General features: G+C 35.0%; 1 protein-coding gene across 4 annotated transcripts in view; it reads right to left on the bottom strand.

The window, feature by feature from the left end:
• LOC132192907 (A disintegrin and metalloproteinase with thrombospondin motifs 9-like) overlaps positions 1-23,692 on the bottom strand; it is a 97,449-nt gene that overhangs the window by 67,420 nt on the left and 6,337 nt on the right. The window lies entirely within an intron of this gene.

Here is a 23,692-nt window from a genome sequence, read left to right as displayed (position 1 = left end):
TTTTACTATAAAAATTCACACTCATTTTGTGCAATTTCTGTAATTTATGCGGCTTACATTGCAATAATGGCGAGATGCGAAAGCGCAGACTGGCGCGCAGCAAGAAGGTCAATGAAATGTTAATCGTCGTTTTCACGCCTTCTTTATGGGCGCATTGTTTGCTCATCATCCAGCGTGCCCATCCAACAATCATAACCCGTGCACGAGAGAGAATATTGCAAAATATGCGTGTTTTTTCCAAGGAAAATAACGTCTCTTCTCGTGTTTAAGGAAGCGCTAATTTTTAACAGCTGAGAGAGTGAGAGAGAAGTTTTTCTCTGGTCGTTTTATTGCCAAGTGACTCATTAGAACTTGGCAAACGAATTAAGGCGTTGTTTGTTTTTTATGGCTGTTTGATGCAAATTCATAACACCAGGACCAATTTAAATATGAGAGATTTTTTATTTGTAATAATTTTCAAGATCAAACCGAGACCTAATTCAAAATTGGAGAGATTTATAAAGTTCAAAAATTGTAATATTTTAGTTAATTTATTAGTTTCCATAATTTCAATGAAGCTTTTCAAAACGAAACCGTAAATGAATATTTTTTCGTTAATTAAATTTTTTATAGAAAAGGGGCTAAATAGGTTGAAGAATCTGAAATTTAATTTATATTTTATTTGACTGAAAAATTGAGCCAAACATCATTGGATCAGTAGCTATGTAAATGTGTTTTAAAAAGAGCAAGAAAATGAGAAACGGCCTAAAATTTGCAATAATTTCTCTTAATGCCAAAATTGTAAAAGGTGAAACAAAAGGATTAAAGACATTTACATGTACATAAATGCCAGGTCACAAGAAATCGATTGGAGACCAAAAATAGAAAGGTCAGTGGGAAATTTCGTAGAATGCATAATGATTATGGACTCGTTATTGGCAATAGAAGTCATCTTTGGCAATTTAATTGTTGAAAAAATTTGGAAACTTTATCATTGTTGAAAAGACTTGATTTGACTTTGTAAATAGGGAGAATAAATCCAATTTGATTTGTTCAAAAATTATAACTTATTACTGAGTTTTTATTATTTTTCTTAAAAAAAAATACACAATTTCGATTGATGTATTTAGAAAATATAAGCTAGTAAAAATTGTGTTTCAATTATGAAAAAATCTTATATTAAATCCTTTCTTCGGCTTGAGTCGTTTGATCAAATTATGTAAGTTGGCTGGGCGTTTGAACCCCGCGCGGCCGAGTGGTGCCTCCGCTGATATAAATTCGGCGACAAGTGTGTGGCGCCTGCGAGATGATTTTCCCGTCTATCTCCATCTCTATCTCTCACTCTGGGCACACATTGCAGTCAGTGTCTGCGCTAAATAGGCGCACGAGCCATTGTTTAAAATTTCATTCACTCCGCTGGCTGCGTCGCCCGGCCGATGTGTGTTCACTCGGTGTACATTCAAATAGAATGAATTTATGCGCGAGCCTCTTCCCACGCATATTGCTCCGGTTTTTGCCCCGAGGCGATCCAGGGTAATTGCGATCATGATTTACTCGGTGTGTTTTATCCGCCGCCGCCAAACGGACAGACGAAGATTATCTTTCGCCATTAACAAACACGTGCGATTCAAAATCAAAACAAAACTGGATTCGTTGCAATAAATCTAGTTTTGAAAAATTTAATTATTTTCATCTTGGTTAAATTATTTATTGAAACTATCATATCTTAGAATTTAAATTCAAATAAATGATTTATATATTTATTAGAAATTCAATTAAAATGAAATGATTTATTACATTTTTGTAATACAAAAAAATAATTCAAAATAATGTGTTTTATATTATAAATTTATATTTTTGAATACCTCTGGCTTGATATAAATATTTCTTTTTATTTATTATTTATGAAGCCTTTAATTTACATAAATTTCTGTTCATGCCTCTCACCGTTTTCTTAATCTTCTGTATAATTTACTTTATAACATTCGTTTTTTGTATAACCTGACAGTTTTTTTTATAACACTTTTAAGAGTCGCGCCTCCCTTTCGATTTCATTCAGAATTCAAAGAAGCGACATTTGGCGAGCCTAGGGACCACCTGCCGTTCATTCAAACGATTCGCATTCAGTCAGGAAATATTATTACGCGGTGAATTAGGTATGCAGGTACTATAACTCTGCAGCTGGACAATAGTACAACCTTGTCTAAACACATTAAGCAAATGCTAGACGTGAATACTTTATGTCTTTAGACATGTCCGCAGGACTTATTTGCCTCCATTTGGGTATAAAATATTCATTTCAAGTTTTCTTTGCAAAATATTTCAAAGGGGACAATCATTCTGTAAAAAACTAAATAATTAAATTAAATAAAAAAAAATAAGTTTTCTATCCAAAATATCATACTTTTTACATTGTTGATTAAATATTTTTTTTACGCTTCCATCAGAATCAAATACGTAGTTAGAATACCCAGGGATCAATTTTTGATTAAGTGATCCTTATTATTAAATAAAAATTTTGGATATCAACTTTACGCTATTAAATTGGTCTGATTGTAACAAAACTTTTGAATAAGCTAAAATTTTTTAACTTAAAAGAACGGCCAGGATTTATTTATACATTCATAAACACACCCATTTATATAGAAATGAAATTTAAGGACGTTAATCTCTAGAATTTCAAAAATTAGCTTTAGGGAATTTGATTAAATAATCTTATCAAAAACTGATCGCCAGGAACTGATATTAAAAATTTCATCAAATAAACTTATCACCCTATTTAAGTATTCAAAATTAAGAGTAACTTTTCATCTTACGAGACACGCTGTACTGATAAATCTGCATAATCTTTTCTTCTTTATTTAACCCTTTTTCAGCTTAGCTAACTTAACTTACAAAATAATAACATCTCTTCCTCAACGCTCCGTATTTATTCTCCAAACAAACATATCCTGCAAATATTAGTCATAAATTAAACACAATCAGGTTTATTGGTTTATTTTAAAATTAATTGCTCCAACTACTGCAGTTCGCGCCAAGATAGCAAGCGTGTGCTACTTTGTCTTTCATAAACTATTTGTTTTCAGGTAAGAAGCCTCGCATTTAAGAGAGCAGTGCAATCGCGCAAATAATCCGATTCTCAATTATACACCGCGGGTTAAGCCGAGTCTGTCTCGCCGGTGCAGTGTAATTAATTGCACAGCGCGTGCACGACAATAAAGCCATCTATGTGCAGAGTTAGTCACGCGGGGAGGGTGCAATTAGCGCGCGAAATCAGATAAGAAAAAGACGTCGGTCTCGCGAATTCAAATATTGTACTATTTGCAATTTGTATTCGCGTCGACACTTCTTTTTTTCGCGGTCCCACGCGTGCAGCCGCGGCGGCCCCCAGGCCAAACAAAGAAAGACTCAATGAATTACATATACATATGTGTCTGCGGTGATGCAACACTCGCCGTACTATTTGGCGAAGCTACTCGAATCAAGGTTAATGACTCGGCGAATTAGTGCTTTACTATTTTCTAATATATGTCTATAGAAAGCTGATTAACATTCCCGTTTATTATCATACAAGACAAGTCATGTAATTAGAAAATGTGTTGTCCTTTTTCAACCTCAAACTGAAAAAGAATAACGAATGGGATTCATAAAACAAGTTAATTGATATGAATCTAAAAAAAAAAATTCTTATAAATCTATATTAAAATAGGGCAATTAATAATATAATGCTAAACATTTAAACACATTTTTCAGGTACAAAACTAGTTGTAACATAATTTTATATAATGATTAATAAAATTCAAAGAAATATCGTTAGTCCAAAATTGCAATCAAAAAATTTGCACCTCTTTATAGAGCAGGGATTCAGTCACTCCACCTACTCTTTGTGTCAATGAATTGAAACCTCGAGGGAAGTTTAATTTTCAAATGCTTCTGGCGGTAAAAGGCAAAATCCAGTTTCAACGTTATTAAGGGTGCAAAATTTTGGATCATAATTCGGATTTATCCACTTTCACATTCGTAAATAATAATATTCACCAATGTTAGTCTTTGAAATACCATTTGAAATTAAATAAAATATTTACTTCGAAAGCAGGAAAAGAGCGTTTAAAGCAAGAATCAAAATGCGATTTCTCGTGCGAGGTGTTTCACTCCGATCTCAGACGCCTGGTTGCGAGAGGAGCGAAATTTCATTCAATCTCACAGACAAACTGCTTCGTGATTGCTCAAAGAGAGAGCACGCCGCGGATGAAATATTTAGGGCGATATTTCAATTTCTCGGAATCCCTGCGGACAACGAGGAGAGCTGCCCGACCGCGACAGACAACAGGTGGCCAATTTTATACAAAGTCCGCTTTTTTGTCTTTTCGCTCATGAATAATTAACGAGAAAGAAAGACTTGCACGCTACGAGCCACTCAAAAACAAACAAATAAATTTTGGGAGTCAAATGCCTTAATTCTTTCTTTGTTTTGACAAATCTGTTTTGTTCTTTTCTTGTTTATTACACTGAACAAGAATTCAATGAAAATTAATTGATAAATTAAATAAATTTTATTCAGAATGGAATAACTGAATTGGATCCACTTTTTGAAATGCAAGATTTTTTATCATAATTTACTCTCTTTAATTGACAGGAACTTCTTTTTATTGCAAGTTTTGAATAAAGCCAATTTATTGTATTTCCACCATACATACAAAGCAGCTTTTTCAGCAACCCCCGGAGCAAAAGTGAAACTCGTGGTGCGAATATCGCGATGCCAATTAAAAATGTGTCTGTGGGGCATCGTTTGTTTGTTACGCAACCTTCACAATGCACACGTGTTAATTTAATAATGGCAATTAAATTTATTAACAAGGAGTTTTGTGTTTTCGATGTGAATTATACAATTGTGTGTAATTGCTCGACTGCGATAATGAGAGTAATAATAGCGATGGTCGATAGCATCTCTCTTGTGAGCAATTGGAGCCGATTTGTCTGATTTTCGATCGCCGCGGGCTCTCGGACTCTCAATGCTGCAATTTTATTGCCGCGTGCATGAATTCGCCGCGATTAAAATTGCTTGCATAACTTTTAAAACGTGCGAGTTTCGTTGGAATTTACATTTATTACAAATAAATATTATCATAAGGATTTCATAGCCTTTCATTAACGAGTTTCATTTAACTAAAAATCGGAGGGAATAATTTTGTTCAAATTTTATTTAACTGTAAATGAAGTCTCAAATGACAGCTGTGATTAATATAAAACCATGTATATAATAAAAATGGCCTTTTATGAGAATTTTCTAAAAATAAAATCTCAAAATTTTCCTGATTAAAATCAAATGAAATAATATCAAATTAAAATAATAATAGAATAGCTTGACCTTAAAATTTACATTAAACTTGTGGACATTTTAATAACTTATTGCTCAGTGTGAATTTTTTATGGGCAAAATTTCATGAAATTATGCTATACTTATTTATATTTAATTTAAAAAAATTAAAAATTCAATACTAACACTCGAGGTAAATTTCATAAATAATTATAATCCATAAACAAAGCGCTTTGATGACATTCAAGTGTATTTAATTTAATTTTTCTTTAAATCAGTTTTGCAATTTGAAAGTGAAACGATGCAAAAAGTGTCCTTTTGTCCCTGGTATTGCAGTCGTTCCAGTTCTCTGCAATTTGTCTCTCCTAGCTTGATTGATGTTTTATTGTTTTCGGTCCAAACAAGGAATCGCTATTTCTTTGAAGAGCTAATGTGCCGCCTGCCAAAAAAGGTCCCCGGCGAGGAAAGCGGCGGAATGCAATTAGAGCGCGAGTGTCGAAACGCTGCACTCGCTTAATGAGCTTCAGATTAACCTAGACGACATGTGCACGTTTAATTAATGATTTACTTGATTGCACAACAATTTCTGGTAAGTTATAAAAGCGGCCTTATATGACAATTTGAATTATCCTCTACGACAAAGTTGCATACTTTAAAAAAACTCCATTACATAGTTTGTTTTTAATTTTTGAGACAATTTTTTTTAAATTTCACATAAAATTTTGCCTCACGAAGCATTGAAAGTTTGGATATCGACTTTTGAATTTAATTTTTATTCATATAAAAAGTTCTATTTACAAAAATCCCAGAACCTTAAATTCATATATAAAAAATTACTAAAAAATAAAATCAACAAGTAAGTTTTTAATATTAACGCATATTAATAAAAATTCAATTGAATTAAAAAATTAAATTTATTGTTTCATAATAAATTTTAAAGGTTTGACCATGAATGCCTGTTGCACTGATGGTTCGTTCAACTTTATTGACAGCTTTGAATTTTAGATTTTATTTAAATCGTAAATTGATTTCAGTCTTGTAAGGACTATCAAGTGGATGGAATCAATAAAGTTGCCGTGATGTGAAAACAAATCTCGCAGATTTGTATCGAAGCGATAAATCTGGAGGCGATCGATCGAGTTTGAAAAGTGAATAAGCACGTCAATCTGTGTGTCAGCAGGTAAATTAATCTGATGCATTTTTAAACAGAGACCTTTCAACGCGGCATTTATCGAGATATATTTCTGACCCAAATCTGCCGCCGCTTTGCTCTCTGTGCGCTCAAATCGGTTTATTATTCTTGCGCAGGGCGGCTCGCACATAAAATTTTGAAAATTATGTGCCTTCTCGGAGAGCAAGACGCAACGAGAACGCATAAAGATGAAAGGGGTGAGTAGAAACTTGCATGTTGATGATGAAAAAAAGGTAAAACAAAAAACGCATTTCTTTGAAATGTAGACAAAAATTATTTTGTCAAAAGTTAATTTCTTAAACTATACGTTTTAGTAGTGTGTATATTATTCAAATGAAATGGTCTGATGACAAAACTTGCTAAATCAAATCAGATTATTTTTTAAATAATTTAATATTTTTCCTATTTCTTTTTTTGTTTAAGATGTTTTTAAACTAGATCAATTATTATTAATTGAAAATATAAAAAACCAAATTGGAACATTTCATCGTCCGAGGCAAATTATTGAAATTCATCGGTCAAGCAACTAATAATTTTACCGTGCGTTTGTATAAATAATTTCAAGCGTTGATAATTAGAACTGCTCTCTCATTGTTGCTCTCTCGAATTTGTATGTATTTGTGTCGCCGGCCGGCACAAAGCCATAAAACCCAATAACAAGAGCAGCAGCTTTTTCTCAAAGACAATAACGTGCGCCGCCGCCGCTTGTTTTCCCGAGACCACCGATGCTAATCCGTATTTCCAACAAACCTTGTTTACTTTTATACTCTTGAGAATTATAATAAATAATGCGTGTGCGGCGTTTGCTTGTTTTCCAGCCGCAGATCCCCAGCAGATAAAATATATGGGCGGCCTCCCAGCAAAAGTAATAATTGCATTTCTCAGCTCAAATTGTTCTCAACTTGGCCAAAATTAGCATAACAAGATCTTGTTACAATGCGAACTGCTTTATGACTTTCTTTTGGGTAATAATTTTGAAATTATTAAAAAAAAGAAGAAAAAAACAACAACCTATAAAACTGTTTTATCGAATTCAAGCCTGACCGGTTGGAATGAATTTTTATTCAAAAATATTTTGGTTATAAATGTACTGTGGATAAATTAAAAGAAATAAAAGCAAAATGTGATATTTTTAAATTCATTACTTACAAGAGGATCTATTTCTTCATTTTTTCATAAAATTCTGCAATATGATTTAAAAAGATGTAAAAAAAATTGATGGATGATAATTTGAACAAAGTTGGCTGATTTTATTGAGTAAAAAAAAACAAATTTTTCTCCCAAAATATTTACAATAAATTTTGATCTATGAAGGTTTCAACCCTCTATTTTATAAAATTATTAAACACAAAACTTGTTGAAGTTGAACAAGAAAATCGAGGTTGATTGCAATAATAATTTCTGGGCCACCGACAGCTGCATGCTTTGTCCTTTTTGAACAGGTTAAGTTTTATTATTTGACTAGAAAAGTGCGAGTTGCGTGTCTCGGCGGCCGGCTCGCGCGCGCTAATTACAATAAAAACCGTACCGGCTGAAATCGAAAGTGCCGGAGATGCCCAGTGGCACTTTATTGTTGTAGGCCGATTATTATTTGCTCTCCTTTGTGTGCACCAAGGCTGACTTGCTTGCTTTTATATGAAAATTTCAGAGCTGGTCCACGATTAATCACGCGAAAAACAGTGGCCCAATATCGAAGAAATTTTCACTTGATCAAGAAGTGGCACTTTTTCTCACAAACACCAAAAACAGACGAGAGGGAAAAGCTGTGAGAAGAAATTCCCAAGGTGGTTCACTAGATTTGATATTTATGCAAATTGGCGCGTTCTCAGCATTCTCAAAGGGGTTTATTGAGCGCAATTTTTATTCATCTTGCTTCTGAGAAAACTCACCTTGGAGAGACAAACTTAAACTGCCTACCGAGAATTGTAACACCCAATAAATTTCATTGTCAGGGAAAGTTCCAGAACAAGACTTTGATAAACTGCCTAAAATCGAATTGATTATTTTAAAATTGATCAAAATTTCACTGAAGAATCTCAAATATTAATTCAAAACACGAGGGTACCATTTTAATGATGTTCTTAAAACTGAGCTTAATCATTTGAGTTCAACTTTTCTTATTGCAACTTGAAAAGACAATTAATTTGGTGATTTTTAGAAGAAAAATATATCAATTTTAAGTTTTGGAATTCACTTGAGACCTGCAAAAATCTTAAGTTTTAATTTTTTGAACTATAATTTTTTTATACAGAAAAGTGTTTGTTTATCAAGAGGAGCCGAAATCTCCTTTCGGAGAAGCAGGGAAGGAACTGCAGCTGTCAAATAACGAGTGTGGGATTCCTCAACACTTTTTAATTCATCTCCATCACGTACGCCCAAACCCAGTTGCCAACCCACGAGTGAGTATTTTTCAGTTGATTTCAATCTCAGTTTGCTCTCTCATACAACAACACACACTTTGAGATACAATTAACCTCTAATTCGGAGGTATAATGAAGACGTTTAAATTAGCCTTTCCAAAGCAAATAAAAAGCTGAGTCGCCTTATTCGGAGCGAGGAACGCCCATTTCCCTTTTAATTCGTTGGGAACATCAGTCAATTTTTTTCACTCCTCTCCTTCACGTCGTGTGTATAAAATAAAAAAAATTTAGTCTGCCCTTTGTTTTACAGCCGCTTTGTGTTTTGAAAATGGAACTACTTTTATGGTGGCCAGGCCAATAAGGGTGTATATTTTCTATTTAAATTCTTCAAGAGTTATTATTTTTTGTTAGTTCACGCGCCGAGACACGTGAGAACTGGTGCATTTATGGATTTGGGCGTTTTATGAGGGCGCGGCGATGAAAGTTCAAATTGTGTGCGTTTGAGCTATTTTTGAACTGCGCTGCAGCTGGACAGAGTCAATGCACTTTCAGATCAAATTCACCCAAATATCAGAAAGCGGGCTATTTTTGTTTGAAAAATTTATTAAAATTTCTATTGGTCGATTTCTAACCGGAAGAATAAAATAAAACTTTAATTTAGTTAACAAGTTGGAAATTGGTTATTCCGTCCAATTCTCAGTATATGGATGTTTTCCTCAATTCAAAATATTATATGACGCAGTTCCAGTTTGCCTCTTTTCAAAATGATTCCAGCTCTCGTCATCAGTCTATTTATTGTAACTTTTCTTGCCCTCATTTCAATGGTTTTTGTTATTAATTTTGAATTTCCAGTCTTTGGATTATGGTAAAAATTGCTATTTTCACCATCTTAATATTTTTTAAATCGATTTGAAGCAAATTCTAGTTCAATTGTGGAGTGCCAGTATAAATTAAAGGTTTCCTCATGTGTGACTAAATGTTTGGAACTTAAATCAAATGAAGAATCTTGCAAATACTCTTTCAACAGAACGGGAATAAATTTCAATGTAAGTTCTAGGTTTTGTAATTTATCTTTTTAATGCGATTTCCAGGACGAATGTCAAAAATGCACGAGGAATTACAAGCACGTATGAATTTTATACCAAATAACTATTGTATAATTTTGATACTTTTACTTACTGATTTAGATGGACACACTTATGGTTCTGAAGTCAATTTGTAAACAATTAATTATTTTTAAAACTGGAGGTAAAAATTAAAATTAAATCAAGCTAAAGTTCTAAATTTTTCGGCGTGTGGCAAGACTTTAATTTACTCCGCAGCAGCTCCGCAGGAATGGTTGGAGTAAGTTTTTGATCATAATTTATAAATGATATGAGAAATTATTATTTTCCGAACAAGATGAGTTTTGAGTTTGCGGATTTAATTTGTGGCATAGTTGATAAATCGGCTAGACATTGGCTGCCGAGGGATGCTGCAGAGCTCAAGTGTGTCCGAGAAAATTTACGTACGTTTCAAAGAATGCAAAAATCCTTTTTCTATAAGAAATTTTCAGCCTCAGAATTTGAAATGATCAAGAAAATGAGAGTGCAGGCATACAAGAGTGCTTGCAGCAAGAATTTCCACTTTTGTGGCCACAACTCGTCCAAAATTTTTGATGTGAGCAAATTTTCGTGGAACAAGCAGAAGACCACATAAGCGTGTGGCACCTGTGTGGTTGCAGATTTTGCAATGGAGAAGAAAAAAGTTGACAAAGTGACCCTGCGAGAGGCGGATTGTTCGGAAAAAGCAATACTCTTTTGTGAAGCTCTGGAAAGAAATTAAAAAAAAAAAAAATATGTGGAACCTAAATTAATTGGCAGTATGTTTGTTTTTATTTAACAATTTTCAGGGTTAAGTCTGTTGTTCTTGATGATAGTTAATAAATCAATTAAAACAAATAATTTGTGAAGAATGAAAAATAATATGCAGTTAAATAATTGTGTGAATTATTCTATCTTGTAAAGCTGAGTGAGTAATGCATTTTTCCAGCTCTTAACGTTTCATTTCACGGATCTGCACTTCTTCTGTTTGTCGCAATAATTGTCAATTAGCGTTCAGTAAGTTCAGTCCTCTCTCGAGCAAGGCGGTTGAGGGCGACGAACAAGCTCTCGGCGCCAATTATTTATTTGCCGGGCGCAAAATTGCCCCATTACAGTGTCACTCTTCGCTCATTCAATCGGCGCGGTGCATTTTTCTTTTTCAATAAACGTACTTGTTATTCAAATCGCGTGAGTTGCTACCGAGAAGAGGGAAGAAATGCAGGGCTGGGCCCTGAAATATTATCTCACACCATTATTTGTGAGCGGCGGCGGCGGCTGAGAAGAGCTGCAGCTTGAGGTGATTAAGATTGATGGTGATCGTATGCAAATCGGGCCTGCCCGATTCAAGGGAAAAACAATTCAGGAGAGTTTAGACACGCTTGGAAAAAGATGGATAGGCGCAGGGAAGTGCAACAAAAACTTCAAACGTCACAATCAAACCAAAATAATAAGAAAAAAATTATAATTTTTTAAAAAGAGACAATTTCGGTCAAAATATTAAATTTTTTTTGTGATTATTCCATGTTGCAAGTGATATATGAATGAAAATAAAATTTATATAAATTTTGAAGCTTTAAACAGATTTAATTAGAAACGTTTATCTCTGAACACACATTTTTCTTAATTTCAGATTTATTGTTGGAAAAAGCGAATATAATTTAGCTTTTGAAAAGAATTGAGAACATTTTTTTTATTCTTTTAACACTACCCTGCAGCAATAACAATATCTATTCTGGGATGCAAATTAGCAGCCCAACAAACTTGTAACACATCTCAAATGTTCTCTCCGGATAGCGCGCGGCCTCCGCTCGTCTTCTCTGACTCAACACAATTGTTGATTCTTCAAAATCAATTTGACACGCTTATGATTGATTGATAATCTGCGAGCAAGATTATTATTCGTAACAAGTTTGTAATGAGATCTCTTCCAGATGTGTTGCTAATTAAACCGTTTGCCGAGTGACAAACTTCCAACGCAGCGTGGCTAAAAATATTTTGGGGATTCTCAGGCACTGATGTCATAAAGCGGATTTAGCCTTTTTTCGGCCTCCGAATTTGCAAAAGAAATTACCCGACCGACATCAAGTTTCGGTCGATTCCGAAACCAAAAGATATCTACGTCTCGGAGGCGTTTAAAAGTCTCATCTGTTGAGATGCAAACTGGTTTTTGGCACTTCCCACCTTGGTAGGGCGCGCGATATATGGGTGTTTATTATTCAGTGCTAAATTTTTATGCACAGAAATCCGGTCTTTTAAATTAATGTAAATTTGCTTTGTTGATTTTAATTAAAAATTTATTTAAAGGGTCAGACAACTTTCTGAAAATAATAATTGCATATTAGAAAATCTGGCAATAAAAACCTTGAATGTTGGCGAAAAATATATTTTTCTAATGAATTTTTAACAAATGAGCCTTGTGCAGAGATACAGCAGGATCTTCAGTGAAAAGGATTTTTATCCAGACTCTAGACTTAATTATTGAGTAAAGTTATTGGCAATTTTTCCTCTTGATATTATAGCAGCCCTTTTAAGAGACGATTTACTTTGAAAATAAAATGCCAGTCAAAATTTAGAGTGAAATTCCAAAATTCTCACATTTGGGCAACATATTTTTAATGAAATTTCTGAAAGTTCAGATTTCTTAAAAAAATTAATTGGCATTTTGTAATCCAGGTATATTTTTGGAATCTATATAAGAAGGACGAGGAATTATTAAAGTGAGAATTGTGAAATTTTCATTTTCCGGAAGTGTGGCGGCCCTTTGAAATAATTTGGATAATTTCATTGAGTTCGCACTCGGAATTAATAAGTGTAGTCGCAACCGTGCAATTACAGTGAGAGCCGGTTTAGAAGCAGATTTAATTCGCGAGCCATAATTTTAGGAAGTGTCCTTTACACTTCGGGAAGTTGGTGGCGAGAGCTCGCACACGCGGCGCTCGAGTGACCTTTCGATGACGGTCATTAAGACGCATGAGTTGCACCTAAGCAGACGGAACGAATCGATTCTGCTTGACTGTGTTTTTTACTCGGTTTGAGAAAGACGGGGTTGGAATCTCCCGTCTCTTAACTGATTCTCAAAAGAGCGTGTACGGCTTCCAGGTATTAATTTACGGCTCTCTTTCCCTCCTGCATGCTCTGAAGAAGAAGAATTTCCCGAGAGTTTATTTATGCAGCTTTCGCAATAAACTGCACTTTACTTTGAAATTTAATTTCTCGTATTACACGCATACGTATATTACACTTGAACTTTAATGCATAATTTATTTCTTGCGAAATTACAACTTGAGTCGTTTTATTTGCATGGAAATTGAAATCGGAATTTCTGCAGGCGCCTGCGAGTTATGCTGAGATGCACAGATGCTCGACGGCGCTGCCACGGGACAAAATGAGCAAATTGAAAAAAACATTCCATTTAGTAATTAACTCACATAGATTAAAAAATTTCACGAATCAAAAGAAATATTATATTTTCTTACGTGAGAAAATTTTTGTTTTGAAATAAAATTTCAAATTTTGATGGTTTTACTGTTTTCTTTTACTTATTAAATTAAAAATAAAAAAAATGTTTTGGTCTTCTCACATGATCATGCATGATCCTAAGAATAGAAATTGAAAAATTAAGGTAATTTGTAAAGTAGCATGAAAGCAGTAAATCATTTAAATTTTGGTAAGCCAATTTAATTAAAGCGTCGAATTTCCGCAGCCATACATAAATCAGGCGTCCCGCATTCGAAGCGAGACACCCTCGTTGCTTTTTCATGCACAATTATCATCGCGGTTGGAATTGAAATCGGAGCCGTCGCCCGACACATACACGCGCAGATTCAACGCATCAAATTGTGTGTATTTTTTCCCTCTGCATTAAAATTGTATATGCAAATGAGCATATAGAGCGGGGCCTGTGTGTTATGAAAGCATTTCCGTTCTCGATTATCCCTGCAATTTAGACTCGCGCAGACCCAGAAAAATTAACTCCACCCTCAATTAATAACAGAGAGAGTGTCTTGTCTGCCCTTTTTCGCTGTCCCATTGTTTCGGGCGCCGCTCCCGGCAGCAACCAACAAACAACACACCTTGTCTGGCTCACTTTGAATTAGGGAATTTTTAATTTAAAAATTTCAAGGAATTTTTTTACTTTTAAATTTACTGATGGAAAAAAATTTAGTCAAAATAAGATATTTTAAAATTTTAGGGTCCGATATAAATTTTTAATTAAATTTTCAACACAAAAATCAAACAAATTGGATCGAAATTCCAAAATACTAAATGTAATTTATATAAGTTTTGAAGCTCGATTTTTTTTATAATATATGTCTTATTATAGGAGGCGGAGATCTCGGATGGAATCTATTAGCGTTGCGAAGGTCTCCTGGTCGTCTGCGAAATTTGCAACAGGTGGTCTTGCTCTCTGTCATGTACATTCAAATTGCTCTCTTGTTAGCCGCCCTTTGGAGGAACCTTGCTGATGCCGAGTGCTTTAATTCAAATGGTATGCGTCGCCGCAGAGAGCAAAAAAGAATATGGGAAACTAAAAAGTGGCCAACATGACACAGCAAACCTCATTTTACTCGCGGGCGATATACATGTGCCCCGCGCGCGAGTGTTTTATCGCATTGCTTTTTATATTCTCTCTCTCTTGTTATAATTCCTTGTGAAGAGGCTGCTGCTCCATAATAATATCATCGCGACCACATTCTTCGCAGTCTGACTTTAGTCCAGCCGCAGCAGAGAAGCTCCATTAAGTGGGCGCGCACACTTCGGCCAAAATCGAATTCCAGCAGAGGAACCATTTAAAACTTTTTAAACTCGGCTTTGTCTTATTTATTGCAGTGAAAATTATTTTAAGTGGATTGTAGTGATTGTACCCTGGACGACATAATCAACCAATGAAAAGAGAAAATTTTACTTTTTAGTCAATTATAAAGTGGATATGATCAAAATTAGATAATAGGCAGTTGGCCAGCCTGCAAAACTGTTAAAAATTCAACTAATCAAAGGTTTTAAACTCTTCAATCGACCTTTTATCAGTAAACTTTAGACCTAATTTACAAATTTCAGCCACTAACCGAGTCCTGGCGACCTGACCTTTCAAATGATGTTTCACACATTATATTTTAAAGCCTTATTGAATGTGGTGGTGGGGGACTAATTCGGACCAATGAGATCACTCAAATTCTGTAATCTTATTTTCTCAAACAAAATCTTACAGTGACCTTTTTGGTCCCCAATCCTTGTGACCAGCTTTTAATGGTTCATTTCTTAATTGAATATAAATAATGAATGATCTAATTGATATGTGAAAAATTCCCCCACCACATTCATAATTTTTGTAACCCTTGGCTGACCACCTGAAAAACTATTGTAATGCTTTTCACATCCTCTCAAAACGGAAACAACATTTTTTGTTTAAAATTATTTGCGTCATAGGTTAAAAAAATTGTATTAAACCATCTGGGCCACCATCTAAACTACTACATTTTTTTTTTGTTAAAGCCAAGACTGATAACCTCTGTGAATCGGAATTTTATTTTAACTTGAAAAAATCTTCCAGATTGCAATTCTGCACTAGAGAAAAAGATATAAACACTTTAATTTTCTTTTTATTTCTGAAACATCATCAGCTGCATAGTTTGCGCCGAAATCATAAGCAGATTACAAATAATACAAATCCCAAAACACATCTCCTTTTGTCCCAGTCGGATGGTATCGCGCGATTCGAGGATTATAATTTGTGCGTCCGTCAGCCGATTATAAAAGCATTACCCTCGCCGTTGCGGCGGCGGCTTCGAGCACAACAGAGAGTGCGGGTCGTGTTTTCGAGCGATATTGACACTGAAAAATACACACGCTCTCAAAGGTTAACTGAGTCAGTCGTTCGTGCCGTACGGGTTGAAATGAATGTATAAAAATAAGCGAGCGAGCGAGCGAGCGGCGACTGACAAAGGCCTGCGACGACACTGGCCGCGCACCGCCAGACCAAAACAAATTCCTGATCTGGAGCTGGTTTTTCTTCAAACGGCGCGTTACACACACTTTCTTGATGCTGACACACACACATACGGCTCTTTGTGTTCGGAAACTCAGTTTCTCAATCGCAACTCACTGAAAAGGAGGCTGATAAATTTAATTGGAGTTAACTTTTTGAGCTGGCCAAATTAATTAAGTTAAACTCAACTGCACAAGGGCTACATTGATGACCAGAAAACCCAAGGTCAACGTGGACATTTAAAAGAAATAGCTTGAAATTTGTTATTATTTTCATTTTATTTTATCATTTATTGTGATAGGGAAATAGCTATGTAAAAAACTTAAATTATAGAATTTAGGTACCAAATAAACTTGGAAATTACAAATTAATTTTCATTTGCTGGTTTCGAAACAATTGATTAATAAAAGATTGATTAATTGCCCTAAGAATATCAAAAATGTATTTCCATTCTGTGAACGAATCGAGATTTATAAATTTATTTATATGAAATGTAAATCATTATTTTTATAATAACAAAAAGAAAAATAACAATAGCATTTTACCTTAAAGTATTTATTTCAAACCCTAATAATTTATAATGTAGTTTAAAGCCAAATTGAAATTAGAATTAAGAAGAAGTATTCTGCAGCTTTTAGGCAGGCACATGAGATAGGACCTGAAGCAAATTTATTCAGCTGAGAGAAGCTTCGTTAGGATTTTTTGTGTCTTTTAAATCCATCTTAATTGCCGGCGTGTAAACGCCAGCGCTTTGGACAAGGGTGGGCCTCTTTTTTGATCCGCGCGCGATAAAAAACCAGCTCGCAGCTAGAACGTGTATATGGCAGTAATTAGGCTGTAATTTGACGTGGCATTAATGAATGGAAAAATGATAGGGTGCGAGCAAACAAATTAGAAAAATAAAACAAAAATTGAATTATCAAGCACTAAATATACATAAAAAATTTCAAAGGAATCGAGAGACCAAAATCCACTTTGGTATATTTTTTTTTCTCTCGCCGGCGAGGAATAAAAATCGCGGCGTGACCCTGGTGCTTCACGCGCGAATAACAACTGCCGGGATAAAGCACCTCGGCTCCTTGAATGTGTCTGTGCGAGACCCTGCCCATAACAAGAGCAATTATGTACATATGGAGAGAGACGGAGAGGATTTGCATATATTTCGTGAGTCACCGCCAGCAGACGATTCGGAATTTCGCAGAGCCACGCTCATTTGCATGCTCTCTGATTTAATGCCCTGTTTTGCCCATTTCGGGCCGATTTAAGTGGCTCCCTCTGCGGACAGTACTGAAACTTTATCTCTTCATTTTTATTCATGAATGGACTTTTTGCATGTGCGTGTTCGACCGAATATGCACAAAATTTATGCCCTATTTGGTTTCGCTGACATTTTTGCAGCCCTACACAAGAACATAAATACTTGCAAGAGTTATTAAGCCAGACTGTTTAATGTGCGGTTTTGGAATAGGTTTTTTTAAATGGTAAATTTTGATTAAAAGTTTATTTTGTAAATTTGATATTAATTTTCAAGACAAAATTAATAAGATAAATTTTGAAATTCGGGTTGTTCCATATAAATGAGGATAAAAGTTGATTAAGAGCTGATTAAGAGATAAATAATTAGAATTGAGTGACTTTATAATTTATATTTACGGCCACACACCCTTTAGTAAAAGTGCGAACTAATATTTGAGCCAATCTGATTAGCCTTCTTAAGTTTTCCACTCCAATTCTATTGGCTCTTTGGCTGTTGCAGAGTTATTTGCAGTACAGCTATCGTCAGCAGTACCAACTTCATCAACAAATAATAAAACTGATTGGTTGAATTAAAAATCGGATAGCTGTTCATTGCACAAATATCATTAAGTTTCTTCTAAAAATTTAACTTTACTAGACTTGATATGAAATATTTTTTTTTTTTTTATAAAGTTGAATGTACTGTCTTGAAACTAAGCAACCATAATTACTTTGAAGACAAAGTGAATTTTTTTCCTCTTCCACTTTCCGCAGGGTTCGTCATACTTTCGAGAATCCAATTTTCTCCTTTATTCTGACGACGGAAACCAAAGATAATAAGTGCAGGGGGATAAAAGTCGTCGTAAAATGAACAACCTTGCTCAACACAGCAAACCGCAAGTGTCAGCGAGCACCCCAATTAAAATTGCTGTGCGGCCCTAACGAGCATTTCACTCAGCTGCTCCTATAATGAAAATACACCTCGGCCGCCCCGAATTCGCGGTGTCTCGAATGCGTGCCAATTCCCCTCGCCATCCGAGTAAAAACTCAAACTTTGGGGTCAAATCACCGAGAATCGATTAAACGGCAGTTCGGCGCTTTAGTGTCTGTCATTAAAAGTCCCAAGAGAGTGACTAAAGAATTCGGTATTGACAGAAAGGAGGTTTGTTTGCGTGACCTATACACTATTTTCAGTTGGTACGCTCTATTTTCAGGGCTATCTTTGTGCTAATTTATTGGTCTAGTGCTGAAAAAGATCAGATGCATTTTGCAACTTAGAATAAAAGCTTAAATTTAGAAAGATTGAAGAATTGCAGATTATAATTCGCAATATTTTTAATAAATTTTTTTTATTAACATATTCAGAGGACTAAATTTTTGCTTAAAATCAGATATTTAAAAAATTTAAAACTTTACGTCTTATTTGAAAAGGCAAAATATTGAAATAAAATCTGCAAATATCTCAAATTACAACATTACATTGCAAAAACAGGGTCATCCCGACGCAAGTCCAAGTGGGCCACGTGTGTCTCGTCAACAATTAGCCGCCAGAGCCATAAAGGGTTGTCACGGCGCCAAGACTCGTCGAATTTACAATGAGAGTAAATTCGCGCGCGGCGAGTACTATTTGCCTTGCGTGACTAATGATCTGCGTGTACTCCAAAGTACATACACTGTGTGCCGTTTGCACCGCCAGAAAGTGAAGTGATGTTTTGTGCTGCCGTCGTTATCTAACGCCGAAATCTGCATCGGGAGCCCCGCGCGCGCGATTTTTGTTTGCCAGACCAACGTGGCGCTCGCCCACAGTTCAAGCACACTGAAAGGAAAAAAAGTGTGGTATGACGTTGGATCCGCGAGTAACGAAACGTGCACGAGGTGGTCCAAGTTTCGTCACACACTTTGATCAAATTTGCAATAACTCAACTCTTGAAAGCTTTGAAAATTTGCAAGCTTTTATAAATATTTGAAAAGAATCTCATTTTTCTGATTTGGCATTGAAAAAAAAATAGAATCTCAAATTAATTCATTCACCTTTGGGCGAAGGAAGACTTGCACTTTCAAAATGTAACAAAAAAATTTGCAAGTCACTAGAAAAGATTTAGAAAATTGGCTGAGAATTGAAGTTTTACTATATTACTGAATTGTATAATATGACAATACCAAACGAATTTTCTTGCCGAGATCAAGTTTACGATATGGAAAGGTTAAGTCATAGAACGATTTGTGACCAAATATTGCAAATTCAAAATTTAAGATTTTGTTTAAATGGTAATATAAACTTAGAAGTTTGAAGCTCTCCTATTGGACAAAGAATGTTCCCCCAACACATTTTCATCAGCTGTTCTGTATAATTCAGGTTTGACAAGTATTGTAACTAAATTTTAAAATTATATAATAAGAAAATTAAATTTTAGAATTAATTTTAAATATATTTCTTGTAAGTAAACTTCGAGCAATCAATAAATTATATATATTTTTTATAGTAAATTTTTCATGTCGTTTTTTTAACAGGAAAGAATATTAACCAGGTTGAAAATAATTCTTTTTTTATTATATTTTTTCGTCCTTTCAATTTGACTTTGCTCCTAGGTGGGAATAATGCGTGTCTGGTGGCAAACGAGAGCGAGAACAGCGTCACTTGGCGTTCGTTATTTGCTCACGATTACTGCCTTTTTATCGCCGTGCTCCGTCTCTCTCTTTCTCTCTCAATGAATGGCGTGAACCGAGAAGCGAAATTAAAAGTTGAACCTGACCTTCGGTGGGGCCAGAATAATGTAACCTGCGAGCAGATCCTGACGGTCTTCGCGATGGCCTCCAAACAAAGCAGGCCTAGTTTTTTTTTTTATTCACTGCTTTGCGCTCTGCTCGCACACCATACACACAATCAGCACGGCCAAAAACGATTGAAAATAAAATCGAGTTGCGCTTTTTCTTAATTAGTATTGTTTTTATCCGCTTTGCGTGCCCGCCGAAGAGTGAATAAATTAATTTGCCTTTGCAAAAATTTAATAACACGCTTCCTGATCGCAAAGGAGAGACGCGGCGCGCGATGAGTCATATCTCAAGCCCTCCTGTCATTTATCATCAACTTTTTAGAGGAAGGTAAGTAATGTGGGTACTTGTTTTATGTCTAGCTGCAAATTATGAGCAGCGTGTTTATTCCCACGGTTGAATTTCAACGGCAAACTCGTAAAAATTAATATAAAATACCACACGTGGGGCCACAAAGTTTTATAAGAAAGAGTTTCGAATTTTTTTACTCGAGCTGATCATAAATCCATAAAGGTTGAGTTAAAGAAGTATAAAAATCAGTATTTCAAATTTAAAATAAAATATTATATGCATCCATAGAAAAATGATTAAAAAAAAAACGCAAAAAAATATTTTAGAGATGAAAATGATTTTTTTTTTAATAAAATACTTTTTTTTATAAAAATTATTTTCTTTTTGAGAGATACATAGATGTTTTTTAAGATCTGTCGGTTATTTTTATTTAAAATTTTATCAAACTTTTTTTATAATTACATTTTTGAATGTAAAATGATTTTTAAAATTTCAAAATGCAATTAAATCTTTTTGGCAAAAGACTTGCTTAGAAATAATGGGAAATTTTCAAATCGCAATCTTTTCAAGATTTAGACATTACTTTTCATGACCTGCTGCCACCCTCATTTTTCACTAATTCGCTCTGGCCTCTAGCAAAGGAAACAATAATCAATGGGGCGCACACTTAAATTTTGTTCACGTTGCAGTGGCGTCTCTGTTCTCAGTGTGCCGTAATTTATGGCTGCAGTCTGAAGAAGACGTAAGGCACACAAAAGAAGTGGAAGAACAAACCGGGGCGCCGTACGAAAGAAGAAGGTTGATTATACCTGTGCTTTTGTGCTGACCCTCGTGACCCCGAGTATGACGTTGCCACGCAGGGAGGCTTTCGGCCTCTAAAACCTCAAATACAATACCAAAGATCCAAGGGCACTCTCATTAATTTATTATCATTTTCTTAACAAGCCGGGCTCTGGTTTTTTTGCTTTTGTCACTTCGCCGCACCGGCGAAGGTGATAATTTACGCGAGGCGTGAGATCTCCGGCCGATTGCTCGCTCGACACGTACAAAAAAATGCAAATTCTGCATCCAAGCCGAGTTATTTCTCAACAAGAGACTCCGTGCGCTGGCAGTGCACTCGCAATCAGTCGAGACGAAAGGGCAGTGCGATAAGGCAAACTTGTGTGGGCGAGACTAACTTTTAAATTTACTTAAAAAGACAGTTGTATTCAAAAATTAAAAAAAAATCATTGAAATTAAATTGTTTTATAAAGAAAGATAAATGCAGTTAAAATAAGCACAAGTTTTTATTGGAAACCTTGGTTACGAATTATTTCCTCGCTTATTTTTTTACTCTAAAAGAGTTGAAATTGACAAGACCTTTAAGATCCCAGGATATCATTTCTAAATTTTAACAATTTGAGGCTCAAACGCTCCTCAAAGTTGAAATGCCTTTTAAAATTTTCAATTAATGACAACAAACATATTCAATCGTTTACCAAATTTTCAAAAAGTAACTATAATATAATTTAAAATAATAGTCTTAATTTTTATATTAAATTTAAAATCCGAACAATAATTTATCTTTAAGATCAATCATTTTCATACTGCCCCGTGGGCGCAGCTCTGTGGTGTGTACAAGAGCGACAGGCGCATATTTTGCCTCTGCTCCTTGTTTTCATTCACTTATTATTTCACTTTCAGCTTTCAGTCACCCTTGAAACACTCTAAATATTGTTGTTGTTTCGAGCCACTGACCGACTAAGATTGAATTTCACTTTCATTGAATTGTGCGCAACCACTTTGGTAAATGGTTTTTGAATCGAAAAAATGCCACACTGACTACTTTGACACTCCGTTCGCAACCGAGTCGTAAAGTTCGGCGTTTTATTGTTTGTGTCTGGCTGAGACGCCTTTAACAATAATTTCCAACTTTGTATTATTCCCTTCCCACTGCTGCATTTCGCAACGAATGCTAGAGTAAACAAACATAAATAAATTTAGATCAATTTAAATTTTGCTCTTTAGTTACTTGAGGGGTTGCATTAATATCAGGTTAAATTCTGGCATTAATTAATTACAAGTTCTAATATGTACGATATTCCAGTAAAATTTAACAAAACTTCTAATTGAAAATAAAATTTTAATTCAAGTTTAGGGTTTTATGTAACTATAGTAACTTAAAATCAAAGTTAACATTGAAACTGAAGTTCATTTACTTTCTAAATGTTCTATTTTTATCAAGATCTGACTAAATCAAAAAATTTTCATTTCAAAAAGCAATTTTTATACAATTTCTTAATCCACTTTCACTCTCAAAACTTGGCTCGTTACTGATGTGTCCGCCTCAAATTGGAATTTTTATCTCTAAAAATCTCCCCTCAAGGCCGAAACTGTTGTCCAACGTAATCAAGATTGGCCCTCCTGTACTTATGCAGTCAAATGTGCACCACGATTGAGTCACCAAGTTAAATGTATAAATTCCGAACGTCCCCTCTTAATTAGAGGCTGCGCGCCGTAATGAGCACCAACCGAGAGTGAATCTGCTGCCTGCAATTGAAACAAGGCGCATTACTCTCTCTGCTTTCAGGTCAAGTTCATAGAGAGACTCAAAGCTTCTTTCGTACATATATTTTTGTCCGTCGCTCTCGCACACAGCCAGGGTGGGAGCTCACAAAACGGGTGTGGGCCACCACTGCCAGCAGACGCCACAAGAATCTTTTTTTCTAATCTCTCGCTCGGCTCATGAATGAATACATAAAACCGCACTGCTTAACTCATCATAGGCCGTATTTTATTCGGAGAGAACATAACCGCAGCTCATTGTTCCTCTCTAACGATAAAAAAATTGGACCACAGAATTATATATTTTTTTCTAATGGAGAAAAATTGATGTCGTGATCTGACGCGACCGGAGACAATTGGATTTCGTTCCGGTGATATCATTGAATTAAAAACGATTTTATCTTTGTTTTGTAAGGATAAATTGAGCAGAACCAGTCTTAAACTTTAATAAGGTTGAAAATTGAAATAATTTTTTATCATTATGTAAATAGCAAAAATTTATTTAAATAGAAAATTAGAAAGATTTGAACTGTGATTAAAACTACATAAGTTTTCTTCCTGACTTTCGTTTTGCTAATTTTAATAATTATTAATCTCCAGATCAATTTGATTATCTAGCAATTTTCTTCTCAGACGTCTGACCACATTAATCCGCATTTTTTTTTTACTTCACGGCTCTCTCGTGTCAAATAATGTTCCACGGCAAGGAGTTCGTTTTCCAATCAACCTCAAAGCGAAATCCGATTTCACAACAATCAAGATCGATTGTAAATTTTTCTGGTTGTCAAGCGGTTTCTATTTAACACGTGTTTACGGCATTGTTTTTTTTTTGTGCGTTTATGAAAACAATCACGATTAGAAGTCGGATCAAATTTCAAATTGAACGCGGCGGAAAATGGCCAGGAAACTTCTTTTCATCTGGGCCGGACCGGC

The sequence above is a fragment of the Neocloeon triangulifer genome, unplaced genomic scaffold (genome assembly GCF_031216515.1).
Source record: "Neocloeon triangulifer isolate White Clay Creek 2 clone unplaced genomic scaffold, ASM3121651v1 ptg000003l, whole genome shotgun sequence".
NCBI lineage: Eukaryota > Metazoa > Arthropoda > Insecta > Ephemeroptera > Baetidae > Neocloeon > Neocloeon triangulifer.
Note: the sequence above shows the minus strand (reverse complement) of the source record. Positions and strands in the feature narration are given on the sequence as shown.